Source organism: Lissotriton vulgaris, chromosome 10 (genome assembly GCF_964263255.1).
Source record: "Lissotriton vulgaris chromosome 10, aLisVul1.2, whole genome shotgun sequence".
Taxonomy (NCBI): Eukaryota; Metazoa; Chordata; class Amphibia; order Caudata; family Salamandridae; genus Lissotriton; species Lissotriton vulgaris.
This window is the reverse complement of record NC_141698.1, coordinates 737,359,828-737,376,042: the sequence shown is the minus strand read 5'-3', so window position 1 is coordinate 737,376,042 and position 16,215 is coordinate 737,359,828. Positions and strand designations below refer to the sequence as shown.

Below are 16,215 nucleotides of genomic sequence, written 5' to 3'. Positions count from 1 at the left end.
CAGTTGACTGGGGGTGAGTGTTTGATTTATTCAAACGCTCCGTCCATCATCCCCTTTTGATCGCTTTGTTTGCCCTAAGTTGGCAGGGTATGCTCAGACGTGTGTCCCTTGTTCATTTGGCCACTGGACTCAAGATAGCCTGGCTGATGAGGATTATGAATCTGAAACCGGTCCCAGGATGCTTGTTTTCGGTCCAGGGAAGACATGGCTTGGCAGTTTGGGCTGGACTGTGTGGAAAATAATACGGTTTGATGAACATTATCTGCGCCATCTTCCCTTTGCCCCGATGCCACACTCTTTGTCGCACACACCCACCACTTTAGCTGCCTTGATCAGAACCACCCTCTGCACACCCCTGACCCCCAGCACGGCTCTTCACCCTCACAAGCACCCCCACGCACTGATCACTCCGGCTCTCACATGCCTTGCGCGTAAGCGGCAGCCATTTTGAGCACCATGGCCCCTCTGCCCCTCGCTGATAGCCAGCGCGTCTCTCACTCTCTCTTAGCCCCGCAGGCATCCCCCGCATGCTGACAACCCCCTCGCTCTCATATGCCTCGGGTCATAAACCCCTCTTCAGCGCAGCTCTGCCTCGGAATCCCATCCTGTTCCCAGCACGACACCTCCCTTCATCCCTTTCATGGTCCCAAGTCCTTTGATACAAACCCCCTTTTCCTGTGTGCCCGTTTGTCTCCCTTGTTCCCAGGCCGCCACCTGGCCCTGCGGATACTGCTCATCACACCCCCGTACAGTAGGAAGCTTCCCCCATTAAAGGACCCTCGATTTGATCAAAGCCCCCACCCTATGAGATCCGATCAAACTCCACGCATTCCGTGAATCGGCGGAGTGCCCAGCTGCGCGATAATCATCACCTGTTGTGACCGGGGCGGGGACTTCAACTGTAAATGTGTGGAAACGGGCTTGAAGCGGGGATTCCTAGGATGCCTTTCCGTACATCAAAGTACTGACAAGTATATGTTTCATGTAATAAAGCAATAAACCTGTGTATAAGAGGCCAGGCCTCAGAGATGCGGTTAGAGCACCTCGTGACGATACTTGCTGTCCGAATTGATGTGTTCTCCTCCGGAGAGAATAAACCCTCGTTTCCTGCCTTTCAGTCTCCAGCGCCTGCTTCTTCATTGATTAATATTTTTGTGGGTAATAGAGGCGACACCGCCGGGCAACACAAAAGGGTCTTTGCTCACTGGTTGTCTAGCCACCCTTTTACACTGTTCCCATGAGGCACAGGGTCAAACTGATTTGCATATGGCCATGTCTGAACTGAGGTGGCTGAGTGAGCTAAAGAATGGTGATGGATTAAACCCAGATCAGTTGACTGGGGGTGAGAGTTTGATTTGCTCAAACGCTCCGTCCATCATCCCCTTTTGTATCGATTTGTTCGCCCTAAGTTGGCAGGATATGCTTAGACGTGAGTCCCTTGCTCACTTGGCCACTGGATTCAAGATAGCATGGCTGATGAGGATTATGAATCCAAAACCGGTCCCAGGATGCTTGTTTGCGGTCCAGGGAAGACATGGCTTGGCAGTTTGGGCTGGTGTGTTCCCATTAGGCACAGGGTCAGACTGATTTGCATATGGCCATGTCTGAACTGGGGTGGTTGAGTGAGCTAAAGAATGGTGATGGATTAAACCCAGAACAGTTGACTGGGGGTGAGTGTTTAATTTGCTCAAACGCTACGTCCATCATCCCCTTTTGTATCGATTTGTTCGCCCTAAGTTGGCAGGGTATGCTCAGACGTGAGTCCCTTGCTCACTTGGCCACAGGATTCAAGATAGCCTGGCTGATGAGGATTATGAATCCGAAACTTGTCCCAGGATGTTTGTTTCCAGTCCAGGGAAGACATGGCTTTGCAGTTCGCGCTGGACTGTTCCCATGAGGCACAGGGTCAGACTGATTTGCATATGGCCATGTCTGAACTGGGGTGGGTGAGTGAGCTTAAGAATGGTGATGGATTAAACCCAGATCAGTTGATTGGGGGTGAGTGTTTTATTTGCTCAAACGCTCCGTCCATCATCCCCTTTTGTATCGATTTGTCAGCCCTAAGTTGGCAGGGTATGCTCAGACGTGAGTCCCTTGCTCACTTGGCCACTGGATTCAAGATAGCCTGGCGGATGAGGATTATGAATCCAAAACCGGTCCCAGGATGCTTGTTTCCGGTCCAGGGAAGACATGGCTTGGCAGTTCGGGCTGGACTGTTCCCATGAGGCACAGGGTCAAACTGATTTGCATATGGCCATGTCTGAACTGGGGTGGCTGAGTGAGCTAAAGAATGGTGAAGGATTAAACCCAGATCAGTTGACTGGGGGTGAGTGTTTGATTTGCTCAAACGCTCAGTCCATCATCCCCTTTTGTATCGCTTTGTTCGCCCTAAGTTGGCAGGGTATGCTCAGACGTGAGTCCCTTGCTCACTTGGCCACTGGATTCAAGATAGCCTGGCTGATGAGGATTATGAATCTGAAACCGGTCCCAGGATGCTTGTTTCCGGTCCAGGGAAGACATGGCTTGGCAGTTTGGGCTAGACTGTTCCCATGAGGCACAGAGTCAAACTGATTTGCATATGCCCATGTCTGAACTGAGGTGGCTGAGTGAGCTAAAGAATGGTGATGGATTAAACCCAGATCAGTTGACTGGGGGTGAGTGTTTGATTTGCTCAAACGCTCCGTCCCTCATCCCCTTTTGTATCGATTTGTTCGCCCTAAGTTGGCAGGATATGCTCAGATGTGAGTCCCTTGCTCACTTGGCAACAGGATTCAAGATAGCCTGGCTGATGAGGATTATGAATCCGAAACCGGTCCCAGGATGCTTGTTTCTGGTCCAGGGAAGACATGGCTTGGCAGTTAGGGCTGGACTGTTCCCATGAGGCACAGGGTCAGACTGATTTGCATATGGCCATGTCTGAACTGGGGTGGCTGAGTGAGCTAAAGAATGGTGATGGATTAAACCCAGATCAGTTGACTGGGGGTGAGTGTTTGATTTGTTCAAACGCTCCGTCCATCATCCCCTTTTGTATCGCTTTGTTCGCAATAGGTTGGCAGGGTATGCTCAGACATGTCTCTTGCTCACTTGGCCACTGGATTCAAGATAGCCTGGCTGATGAGGATTATGAATCCGAAACCGGTCCCAGGATGCTTGTTTCCGGTCCAGGGAAGACATGGCTTGGCAGTTTGGGCTGGACTGTTCCCATGAGGCACAGGGTCAGAATGAATTGCATATGGCCATGTCTGAACTGGGGTGGCTGAGTGAGCTAAAGAATAGGGATGGATTAAACCCAGATCAGTTGACTGGGGGTGAGTGTTTAATTTGCTCAAACGCTCCATCCATCATCCCCTTTTGTATCGATTTGTTTGCCCTAAGTTGGCAGGATATGCTCAGACGCGAGTCCTTTGCTCACTTGGCCACAGGATTCAAGATAGCCTGGCTCATTAGGATTATGAATCCGAAACCTGTCCCAGGAATCTTGTTTCCGGTCTAGGGAAGACATGGCTTGGCAGTTCGGGCTGGACTGTTCCCATGAGGCACAGTGTCAGACTGATTTGCATATGGCCATGTCTGAACTGGGGTTGCTGAGTGAGCTAAAGAATGGCGATGGATTAAACCCAGATCAGTTGACTGGGGGTGAGAGTTTGATTTGCTCAAACGCTCCGTCCATCATCCCCTTTTGTATCGATTTGTTCGCCCTAAATTGGCAGGATATGCTCAGATGTGAGTCCCTTGCTCACTTGGCAACAGGATTCGAGATAGCCTGGCTGATGAGGATTATGAATCCGAAACCGGTCCCAGGATGCTTGTTTCTGGTCCAGGGAAGACATGGCTTGGCAGTTAGGGCTGGACTGTTCCCATGAGGCACAGGGTCAGACTGATTTGCATATGGCCATGTCTGAACTGGGGTGGCTGAGTGAGCTAAAGAATGGTGATGGATTAAACCCAGATCAGTTGACTGGGGGTGAGTGTTTGATTTGTTCAAACGCTCCGTCCATCATCCCCTTTTGTATCGCTTTGTTCGCAATAGGTTGGGAGGGTATGCTCAGACATGAGTCTCTTGCTCACTTGGCCACTGGATTCAAGATAGCCTGGCTGATGAGGATTATGAATCCGAAACCGGTCCCAGGATGCTTGTTTCCGGTCCAGGGAAGACATGGCTTGGCAGTTTGGGCTGGACTGTTCCCATGAGGCACAGGGTCAGAATGAATTGCATATGGCCATGTCTGAACTGGGGTGGCTGAGTGAGCTAAAGAATGGGGATGGATTAAACCCAGATCAGTTGACTGGGGGTGAGTGTTTAATTTGCTCAAACGCTCCATCCATCATCCCCTTTTGTATCGCTTTGTTCGCAATAGGTTGGCAGGGTATGCTCAGACATGAGTCTCTTGCTCACTTGGCCACTGGATTCAAGATAGCCTGGCTGATGAGGATTATGAATCCGAAACCGGTCCCAGGATGCTTGTTTCCGGTCCAGGGAAGACATGGCTTGGCAGTTTGGGCTGGACTGTTCCCATGAGGCACAGGGTCAGAATGAATTGCATATGGCCATGTCTGAACTGGGGTGGCTGAGTGAGCTAAAGAATGGGGATGGATTAAACCCAGATCAGTTGACTGGGGGTGAGTGTTTAATTTGCTCAAACGCTCCATCCATCATCCCCTTTTGTATCGATTTGTTTGCCCTAAGTTGGCAGGATATGCTCAGACGCGAGTCCTTTGCTCACTTGGCCACAGGATTCAAGATAGCCTGGCTCATTAGGATTATGAATCCGAAACCTGTCCCAGGAATCTTGTTTCCGGTCTAGGGAAGACATGGCTTGGCAGTTCGGGCTGGACTGTTCCCATGAGGCACAGTGTCAGACTGATTTGCATATGGCCATGTCTGAACTGGGGTTGCTGAGTGAGCTAAAGAATGGCGATGGATTAAACCCAGATCAGTTGACTGGGGGTGAGAGTTTGATTTGCTCAAACGCTCCGTCCATCATCCCCTTTTGTATCGATTTGTTCGCCCTAAGTTGGCAGGATATGCTCAGATGTGAGTCCCTTGCTCACTTGGCAACAGGATTCGAGATAGCCTGGCTGATGAGGATTATGAATCCGAAACCGGTCCCAGGATGCTTGTTTCTGGTCCAGGGAAGACATGGCTTGGCAGTTAGGGCTGGACTGTTCCCATGAGGCACAGGGTCAGACTGATTTGCATATGGCCATGTCTGAACTGGGGTGGCTGAGTGAGCTAAAGAATGGTGATGGATTAAACCCAGATCAGTTGAGTGGGGGTGAGTGTTTGATTTGTTCAAACGCTCCGTCCATCATCCCCTTTTGTATCGCTTTGTTCGCAATAGGTTGGCAGGGTATGCTCAGACATGAGTCTCTTGCTCACTTGGCCACTGGATTCAAGATAGCCTGGCTGATGAGGATTATGAATCCGAAACCGGTCCCAGGATGCTTGTTTCCGGTCCAGGGAAGACATGGCTTGGCAGTTTGGGCTGGACTGTTCCCATGAGGCACAGGGTCAGAATGAATTGCATATGGCCATGTCTGAACTGGGGTGGCTGAGTGAGCTAAAGAATGGGGATGGATTAAACCCAGATCAGTTGACTGGGGGTGAGTGTTTAATTTGCTCAAACGCTCCATCCATCATCCCCTTTTGTATCGATTTGTTTGCCCTAAGTTGGCAGGATATGCTCAGACGCGAGTCCTTTTCTCACTTGGCCACAGGATTCAAGATAGCCTGGCTCATTAGGATTATGAATCCGAAACCTGTCCCAGGAATCTTGTTTCCGGTCTAGGGAAGACATGGCTTGGCAGTTCGGGCTGGACTGTTCCCATGAGGCACAGTGTCAGACTGATTTGCATATGGCCATGTCTGAACTGGGGTTGCTGAGTGAGCTAAAGAATGGCGATGGATTAAACCCAGATCAGTTGACTGGGGGTGAGAGTTTGATTTGCTCAAACGCTCCGTCCATCATCCCCTTTTGTATCGATTTGTTCACCCTAAGTTGGCAGGATATGCTTAGACGTGAGTCCCTTGCTCACTTGGCCACAGGATTCAAGATAGCCTGGCTGATGAGGATTATGAATCCGAAACCGGTCCCAGGATGCTTGTTTTAGGTCCAGCGAAGGCATGGCTTGGCAGTTCGGGCTGGACTGTTCCCATGAGGCACAGGGTCAGACTGATTTGCATATGGCTATGTCTAAACTGGGGTGGCTGAGTGAGCTAAAGAATGGTGATGGATTAAAACCCAGATCAGTTGACTGGGGGTGAGTGTTTGATTTGCTCAAACGCTCTGTCCATCATCCCCTTTTGTATCGCTTTGTTCGCCCTAAGTTGGCAGGGTATTCTCAGATGTGAGTCCCTTGCTCACTTGGCCACTGGATTCAAGATAGCCTGGCTGATGAGGATTATTAATCCAAAACCGGTCCCAGGATGCTTGTTTGCGGTCCAGGGAAGACATGGCTTGGCAGTTTGGGCTGGACTGTTCCCATGAGGCACAGGGTCAGACTGATTTGCATATGGCCATGTCTGAACTGGGGTGGTTGAGTGAGCTAAAGAATGGTGATGGATTAAACCCAGAACAGTTGACTGGGGGTGAGTAATTAATTTGCTCAAACGCTCGATCCATCATCCCCTTTTGTATCGATTTGTTCGCCCTAAGTTGGCAGGGTATGCTCAGACGTGAGTCCCTTGCTCACTTGGCCACTGGATTCAAGATAGCCTGGCTGATGAGGATTATGAATCCGAAACTGATCCCAGGATGCTTGTTTCCAGTCCAGGGAAGACATGGCTTTGCAGTTCGCGCTGGACTGTTCCCATGAGGCACAGGGTCAGACTGATTTGCATATGGCCATGTCTGAACTGGGGTGGGTGAGTGAGCTTAAGAATGGTGATGGATTAAACCCAGATCAGTTGATTGGGGGTGAGTGTTTTATTTGCTCAAACGCTCCGTCCATCATCCCCTTTTGTATCGATTTGTCAGCCCTAAGTTGGCAGGATATGCTCAGATGTGAGTCCCTTGCTTACTTGGCAACAGGATTCAAGATAGCCTGGCTGATGAGGATTATGAATCCGAAACCGGTCCCAGGATGCTTGTTTCTGGTCCAGGGAAGACATGGCTTGGCAGTTCGGGCTGGACTGTTCCCATGAGGCACAGTGTCAGACTGATTTGCATATGGCCATGTCTGAACTGGGGTTGCTGAGTGAGCTAAAGAATGGCGATGGATTAAACCCAGATCAGTTGACTGGGGGTGAGTGTTTGATTTGCTCAAACGCTCCGTCCATCATCCCCTTTTGTATCGCTTTGTTCGCCCTAAGTTGGCAGGGTATGCTCAGACGTGAGTCCCTTGCTCACTTGGCCACTGGATTCAAGATAGCCTGGCTGATGAGGATTATGAATCTGAAACCAGTCCCAGGATGCTTGTTTCCGGTCCAGGGAAGACATGGCTTGGCAGTTTGGGCTGGACTGTTCCCATGAGGCACAGGGTCAAACTGATTTGCATATGGCCATGTCTGAACTGAGGTGGCTGAGTGAGCTAAAGAATGGGGATGGATTAAACCCAGATCAGTTGACTGGGGGTGAGAGTTTGATTTGCTCAAACGCTCCGTCCATCATCCCCTTTTGTATCGATTTGTTCGCCCTAAGTTGGCAGGATATGCTTAGACGTGAGTCCCTTGCTCACTTGGCCACAGGATTCAAGATAGCCTGGCTGATGAGGATTATGAATCCGAAACCGGTCCCAGGATGCTTGTTTCCGGTCCAGCGAAGGCATGGCTTGGCAGTTCGGGCTGGACTGTTCCCATGAGGCACAGGGTCAGACTGATTTGCATATGGCCATGTCTGAACTGGGGTGGTTGAGTGAGCTAAAGAATGGTGATGGATTAAACCCAGAACAGTTGACTGGGGGTGAGTAATTAATTTGCTCAAACGCTCCGTCCATCATCCCCTTTTGTATCGATTTGTTTGCCCTAAGTTGGCAGGGTATGCTCAGACGTGAGTCCCTTGCTCACTTGGCCACTGGATTCAAGATAGCCTGGCTGATGAGGATTATGAATCCGAAACTGGTCCCAGGATGCTTGTTTCCAGTCCAGGGAAGACATGGCTTTGCAGTTCGCGCTGGACTGTTCCCATGAGGCACAGGGTCAGACTGATTTGCATATGGCCATGTCTGAACTGGGGTGGGTGAGTGAGCTTAAGAATGGTGATGGATTAAACCCAGATCAGTTGATTGGGGGTGAGTGTTTTATTTGCTCAAACGCTCCGTCCATCATCCCCTTTTGTATCGATTTGTCAGCCCTAAGTTGGCAGGGTATGCTCAGACGTGAGTCCCTTGCTCACTTGGCCACTGGATTCAAGATAGCCTGGCGGATGAGGATTATGAATCTGAAACCGGTCCCAGGATGCTTGTTTTCGGTCCAGGGAAGACATGGCTTGGCAGTTTGGGCTGGACTGTTCCCATGAGGCACAGGGTCAAACTGATTTGCATATGGCCATGTCTGAACTGAGGTGGCTGAGTGAGCTAAAGAATGGTGATGGATTAAACCCAGAACAGTTTACTGGGGGTGAGTGTTTAATTTGCTCAAACGCTACGTCCATCATCCCCTTTTGTATCGATTTGTTCGCCCTAAGTTGGCAGGGTATGCTCAGACGTGAGTCCCTTGCTCACTTGGCCACTGGATTCAAGATAGCCTGGCTGATAAGGATTATGAATCCGAAACTTGTCCCAGGATGCTTGTTTCCAGTCCAGGGAAGACATGGCTTTGCAGTTCGCGCTGGACTGTTCCCGTGAGGCACAGGGTCTGACTGATTTGCATATGGCCATGTCTGAACTGGGGTGGGTGAGTGAGCTTAAGAATGGTGATGGATTAAACCCAGATCAGTTGATTGGGGGTGAGTGTTTTATTTGCTCAAACGCTCTGTCCATCATCCCCTTTTGTATCGATTTGTCAGCCCTAAGTTGGCAGGGTATGCTCAGACGTGAGTCACTTGCTCACTTGGCCACTGGATTTAAGATAGCCGGGCGGATGAGGATTATGAATCCAAAACCGGTCCCAGGATGCTTGTTTCCGGTCCAGGGAAGACATGGCTTGGCAGTTCGGGCTGGACTGTTCCCATGAGGCACAGGGTCAAACTGATTTGCATATGGCCATGTCTGAACTGGGGTGGCTGAGTGAGCTAAAGAATGGTGATGGATTAAACCCAGATCAGTTGACTGGGGGTGAGTGTTTGATTTGCTCAAATGCTCTGTCCATCATCCCCTTTTGTATCGCTTCGTTTGGAGACATATTCCCATAGATGTTGGTATTAGGCTGACTTGAGATCTGTGTTTCTTTTGCATTTTGTAGCTGTTCAATTTCAACAGGTAAGAGTTCCATTCCATTGTTGGTAACTCCAATACTTCATATATTAGAATCTTCAAACTTCATTAGTCTTACTGTCTGAACTTCCTGTATGGTAGCAAGAGGAGATCAGCGACTACCCAGGAGCCCACGTGGTCTGCTATTCAGTATCGGCCACATAGTGTGGTTTGCTCAGATCATTGGAGACTAATCTTTTTTCTTTTTTGCCCGCAAGATTCAGAAGAAGTACTGTTCTTGTTCCTTCAACAGACAGGACAGGTACCAGCGCTTTGTAAAATGGCCCAAATTCTTTTTTGTCCACAATCTTTTCCCTGATCAGGTCCCCGATCTTCGGGATCCAGGCAGGTCTTGCGGGGACAGCTTTCACTTCCCCAGTGGTGGTATGTTTTACTTGGACGTTGCTTTGTAATGCTCAGAATGCACAGAATTCCTAGAAAACAGCCAAATGATCATTGACGTCACATTTTTTTTGTTCAGTCACTGTGCTGCCACAATCGAGGTCAGATACCCACATTCGCATACCGAACAGAATCTCATATGGATTGCGGCCTCCTAGGGAACTTCTTGGTATGTCATGAAGTGCCCTTGGACCGCATATATGTGAATGACCCAACTGCAACCAAGCCTAATACCCTTGCTTTTAAGGATTGCTTCAAGTCCTGATTTTTCCTCTCCACAATCAAATTTCCCTCTGGATGATACAGGGAGGAGTATCGCAAGACCACACCAAAACTTCTCATAGCTTCTTTTAAGCCCACCAGCTAAAGGCAGGGTAATGATCAGAATGTAATGTGCCAAATGCGTATGTCCCTATAAAGACTCGCAAATCCTTTATAACAGTTAGAGCAACAGCTGAGCGCTGGGGCAAAATCCACAGGAATCTAGAGCATGAATCCACTGTGACCAGAACGTACCTGTAAGCCCTGTCAGATTGTAAGGGGCCGTAGTGGTCCAAATAGACACATGTAAGAGATTTGTCTGATATCAGTAGTGGTGTTTGTGGTGGACGTGCTATGGTGGAACACTTCATCTGCTGACAGATGTCGCACTGAAGGACAAAGTCCTTGGTCTGATTAGTAAGACCAGACCACCAATAACGTTGTTTCAGTTGTGAAATCGTTGCAGTAATACCTGTATGTGCTGAACCCAGACCCTCGTGTGCAGCTAGAATTAAACCTAATATGCATTGCATGTTTGGTATTACTCTATCCCCCACTCCTGGAATTTGAGCATACAGAATATTTTGCGCATCTAACTTGTAATAGTACTTGAGTGGAAAGCCTTTTTGCAAGGCTAAGCTTTCATTATGCGTAGCTTTGACAGCTACAATTATCTGTGCATCTATTCGTGTGCTAGGACAAGTGCTTGCAGCAACGTCAGCAGTTCTCACTTTTGGCTTGGCTGCTTCATTAGGGAATGAATTCCCTTCAAAGTGCACGCCAATACGCTGATGACTCAGCATATGAATCACGTGAGCCTGTGGCAAGATGTTTTTTCAGCTGTACCACTTATTCCCAAAGCAACTTGTGCTTTATTGTGCAACCTTTGGAATCTCTAAACCCATTCTGGCCCCAATAGTGAAGATGTTTGTTATATGACTGTACACAGTAAAATGAATCACACACAATTAGTTTGGGGAATTCTCGATCCGTATTTTTTAGTGCCAGTATTAGGGCTTTTAGTTCTGCCAGCTGTGCCGTGCAATCCCCAGGAAATAGTGTCTGCGTATTGCTAGGACAGAACTTACCATCCCACATACATCCCTATACCATTGCACATGCAGCCCTATGTTGCTGTTTACTTCCTACAGCAGGCTGATCAGAACCATTATGTATTCATACTGATCTAGAGGCATTATTTCATTCGGTATTGCATATTCTTGTTCCTACTGCAGGAATGATTGTGTTTTTAATGCAGAATCAAATTTGTTGTCTACATCTATTGCAGTGTGAGAATTAGCCCATTGTTTCCACTGTAGAGGCAGTGCTTTTACTTTTGGAACGCTTGCTTTTGTAACAGACTCTAAGGTTGGTACTGGAGTCACAAGAAATATTTGTTTCCCCTGACGTAGTGCTCTTTCTATCACTACAGCAGTCTGTACTGCTGTCAGTATTTTTTCAGTTGATGCAAAACGCATTTCAGGGTTTGTGTATAAATAGGATTTGAATGCAATTGGTACAGTTTTGCCCTCATTGAAGTTGACGTAGGGGTACCTGGATTGACATGCGATTGCACCAAATTGGTAGTGTTTTCGCATGTGTGCAAGTGTTTGGAAGCTATCATGTCAACTTGTACGGAATGTAGTATTTCTGTGTCTTCCTGTGTCCAATGTCGAACTGAAAAATCAGGTCTAATTAAGTCGTAGAAAGGTTTTACTTTTTCTGCGTAATCCAAAATGTATGTTCTGCCAAAATTTAGGAATCCTAAAATGGATTGTAGATTTTTCAGAGTGAAAAAAAAATAGCTGCTAGGCTTTTCCCTTCACTTGAGAGCTCATATCCTTAAAATAGGATATTGAGGTGGGCAATTTTAGATTTTCTTAAAGTTAAATTTGTAGCCCTCAGAGGCGATTCACAGAATGATGTTGTTCACCCTGTTCAAATGATCCAGTAGTTCATCGTCCGTCAGATAAATATCATCTACATAGGACTATGCCTCCTCATCAAAACTTTGAAGTAACTCAGATACTCTTGCTGAGAATAACCCAGGGCTATTCTTATACCCTTGGGGTAGTCTACAGAATTGAATTGGAGAGCTGAGGGCCAGAAATTCTGTCAAATATCTGCTTTCAGGGGCTATATTTTGGCAGAAGAATCTATTTGAGATCATTGTTTTGTATTTCTACCGCACAATCTTATTCATTGTGCAGCACTGTGTGCATTTTGTACTGCAAATGATTTTGTCCATGTGTTCAAATGCCTAGAGTCTAAAACTAGACCGTATGAATTGAAGGGGTTTCCTGCCGGGAAATAAAGGATTATTCATGGAAGAGGAGCAATTCTCCATAACACCTTGATATTCAAGTTGATATAAGATCTCTCTGACCTGTTTCTTTGCATTATGTTTTATAGGGTACTGCCTCTGTGGAGTTGGGGTCGTTTTTACTGGGATTTCATGGTGAGGTGACTCAGCATCCCACCCTACATGAATGCAGTGTAATGCAGAAGCTTGTGCTACCAACCACTCCTGAGCGTCTGAATGTTTTAGTGATTCTAGAACAAGGTCGGAGAAGGCTGGTAATATTAAGGATGATTCTCCTTTTGGCCAATACACAACAAACTCAGGCAGGAAATCTTTTTCAGCCAAAAGAATATTGTATCCAGAAGTCAGGTTCCTCCAAAAGAGACCGTTTGGAGTATTATTTCATATAACTAATGTGGGACGCTTACCCTTGTATCAGGTGTTTCCACTGTGATATGTTCATTCAATGCTGCTGTCACCAGAAATTCCATTAGGTTCTGGCGAGCTATTGTTACTTCTGCCGCGCTGTCTAGCATCATTCAGTAGGTGAATCCTCTGTAGCCTGGGCATTTCTTATTTTAAGGCCAGCTACCTTTTTTAGATTTGGGGTTATCTTCTTGTTTAATAATGTAGTTTGAAGTGCGATGTGTGTTTCTTAGCTTGACTCGCTCTTCTGATCTGCGTTCTGACCGTCCTTCCCACTCATAGTTTTTGAATGAACCCTGAAAGGAACGAGAGGAACGTGTATCAGTATCCTGATACCTGTCAGGTTTTTTAATATTGTCACGGTTTCTAAGGTTATATTCCCAGTCAAAGGGCTCCTGTTGAAGAGACCCACCCTATGATTGTGATGTATTCTGCTTGTTTTTGATTGTTTATTATCCCATTTTTTTTAGAAGATTTGGGTGCTTGCTTGGGGTTATCCTTTTCAGGATTACCAATTGTGGTTTCACAGGTTTAGCTCCCAAATTATCTCTTCCAGCGAAGCACAGGTCTCTTTAATAATTTTAAGTATCTCCTGCTCCTGTTGTGCAGGAGTGCATTCCCTATAGCCACCACTGCTGCCTCCCCATTTATGTTTGCTGATATAATTTTAGATACCTGGGGACAATTGCCTATCAATTGCATCCCTAAGTCCAGGGCAGGTTCCGCCTGTGCTCATTCTGTATTTGTTTTAATACATCTGGTATGACTGCTATTAAGTTGGTATCATGAGTCCTGGTATAGACGGCAGTGAAGACTGTACCCCATGGGGTACAATCCTCTATCGGGGGAGCTATCCCCATTGGCAAGCAAATTGTCAGTATTCTGTGTTTTTCTTGCATGCCTGTTTGTGGAAACACTACTTCAAGCTGTGCTTTTTTTCGCGTTATCCAGAATGGCATTTGCTCACGTTTAAGGGCCGATTCCGAATTTGCTCTGAACGTGATACAGCTGGAAAAAGTACGAGTCGTACGTGTGTTCACTGCGAGTCCGATGCACGAAATTCACCGAGCAAATCATTTCCGGGTCCGATCATGGAAACAGTAAAGTACTTTTGCTCAGTCACTTGGGCTCACTTCTTCTCAGAGAGATACACAGATTAAATGGTGGGGACGTTTCAATAAGCATTTATTGAACCAGCGTCATTCTAATATAAAATATGTGTGCTGCAACAACCCTTAGACAGAAACAGATATATACGATTATAAGCACCAACAGAGTAAATAAAAGCTAGAATTTAACCACGGTGCTAAAACAGTGAATATATGCAGGCATATAGATACATGGCAGCAATCCTGAATACTCCTATGAAGCCAACCCTAACTAGAAGCATCTAAGTTTACCTAGCATGTATGTATGTGTATAGCCAAGAATCACCCTAGGAAAGAGCAATCTCCATTACCTGATGGGAGAGAACGGAGGATCCCGTCTTGGTCTCAAGATGGACATCCTGCAAGGGATGTCAGACCACTGCGAGCTGGAGTTTCTGCGTGCAGAGACTTTAGTGTCTTGTGTCAGCATGAAAGCTTCTCCTCTGGTTTTCCCAACGAAGATGTGGTACTTATATACCCTAAAGATACCCTCAGGGGTTCTACCTAGATGTGTCATGGTGCTGTGGGCCTCTTGGCCAACGTTGACGATAGTGGTGTGGTGACTTTTGTACGGAGTTATTATGCAGAAGATGGTAATCCTGCTGTGATACTAAGAATCCTCATGCATAATAAATTAAGCTAGTTTTCTAAGAAAACCACACAACATTTGTTTGGCACCAAACTGGGTAAAATGTCAGCGCCAGAGCTGGTATGTAGAGCAATGTAGGACAAATGTAGGTAAAAGGACGTGCAACTACCTAGGCCTATATTGGGGTATATTGGGGCTCATAACAATATGGGTCCGCTTTATAATAGAATAAGATTCACATTATTTGTGTCTGTCCTGGTATCCAGTATATCTTTCAATACTCCCAATGCTTCTCCCTTGTGAATGATGGTGTATAGTGATTCAACATCAAAACTCATTTTACTGAAATTATGTACTTTCAATTAGGTTGATAAAATGCACTGAGTAGGGCAGAAAAGGTTTCAAGAAGCAATCCATGTTTTGGGAGATTGATTTAATAGGAAACCAGATTCTGAAACTATCAGTCTTCTTGGGGGAAAGTCATAATTTTGATTTACCTTTGGTGATACATAAACTACTAGTTTCATTGCTCTCTTGTTATTAAGCCCTTCGCTGCTGATGACGAGCTCAGCTCGTCATCAGCCACGGGTGGCGTGTGCTGATGACGAGCTGAGCTCGTCATGTAACGCGGTAAAATGAAAAAAGCCGCACAGCGCAAAAATCGCCGCAGCAGCGATGCGGTTAAGGAATTCATATACCTTGTTCAAAATCAATCCTTCACATTCCCCTTTCTGTGTGATTGCCTTTATCATGACCATTATGTCTGGGCTGGAATCCCCTGGGAGTATCCTGTAACATTGTCTCATTACTTCCTTTTTGAGATCGGCAATGTTCCATACCACTGCTTTATCAGCTTGCTTGATTATCAGTTGGTCAATGGACAAAATACATTTTTCAAAGACATCTACGTCTGGAAGCAAGCTGGACAATTTTGGGCAGAATGTTGACTGTTTTCTCAGTCATGTGGCATTCTCCATTTGAACCATTTCACTACCTTCAAAAAGTACATTTAATCTATTTTTCTGAGGAATCTCAGGATCTCACATCTTGTTTCAATAAAGTCTCTGGATCTTGTGTGTACAAAAGAAAATCCCTTACTCAAAAGGGACATATCCCCTTTTGAAAGAGTATGATTGTACAAATTATAAATAGGGATGCTTTCTCCCATCATCTTTGGTATGTTTGATGTCTGATATTGAGGTAATTTGTTCCTCCTGTTGGAGGCTTTTGTTCCTCCCACACCCTGTCCCTGTTGCCTCTTCTTACAAAAGGCTGTTGGGATCATTGCTGATTTCCTGGTTTGTATCCTTGATTTCTTCTGTTTTCTTCTGAATCTAAAGGTATGCAATCCAACATTTTCTAGATCAGATTTCCCTTGAAATCTTTCATTGATGTTCGTAGGATGTGTTTGCAGTAAAGGTAGGTAGTCTAGTTAATGTAATCATTAATATATTTTTTCAATTTAGTAGCCTTCTGTTTGATAGTACCTGTTTTGAATTCCTCAATTTGTTTATCAACCTCTCTTATTAGTGCTTTCATATCACTGATTGCTGTGTCTTCCAGCATGTTTTTTTAAATAACTTCTTTTTAGTTTAAATTTATCAAGAGCACAAAACCTTTTGATGGTAATCAAGTTTCCCATAAGTAACTCATCTGAATAATAAGCATTTTAACTTCATCCATCAACCACTGCACTATATGACCTTGTAAAAGTTGAAGATCATAAAACTTTGAAG

At 46.2% G+C, this 16,215-nt stretch overlaps 1 protein-coding gene across 2 annotated transcripts in view; it reads right to left on the bottom strand.

The window, feature by feature from the left end:
* The window catches only part of ODAD2 (outer dynein arm docking complex subunit 2), a 1,227,385-nt gene that overhangs the window by 585,042 nt on the left and 626,128 nt on the right, over positions 1–16,215 (bottom strand). The window lies entirely within an intron of this gene.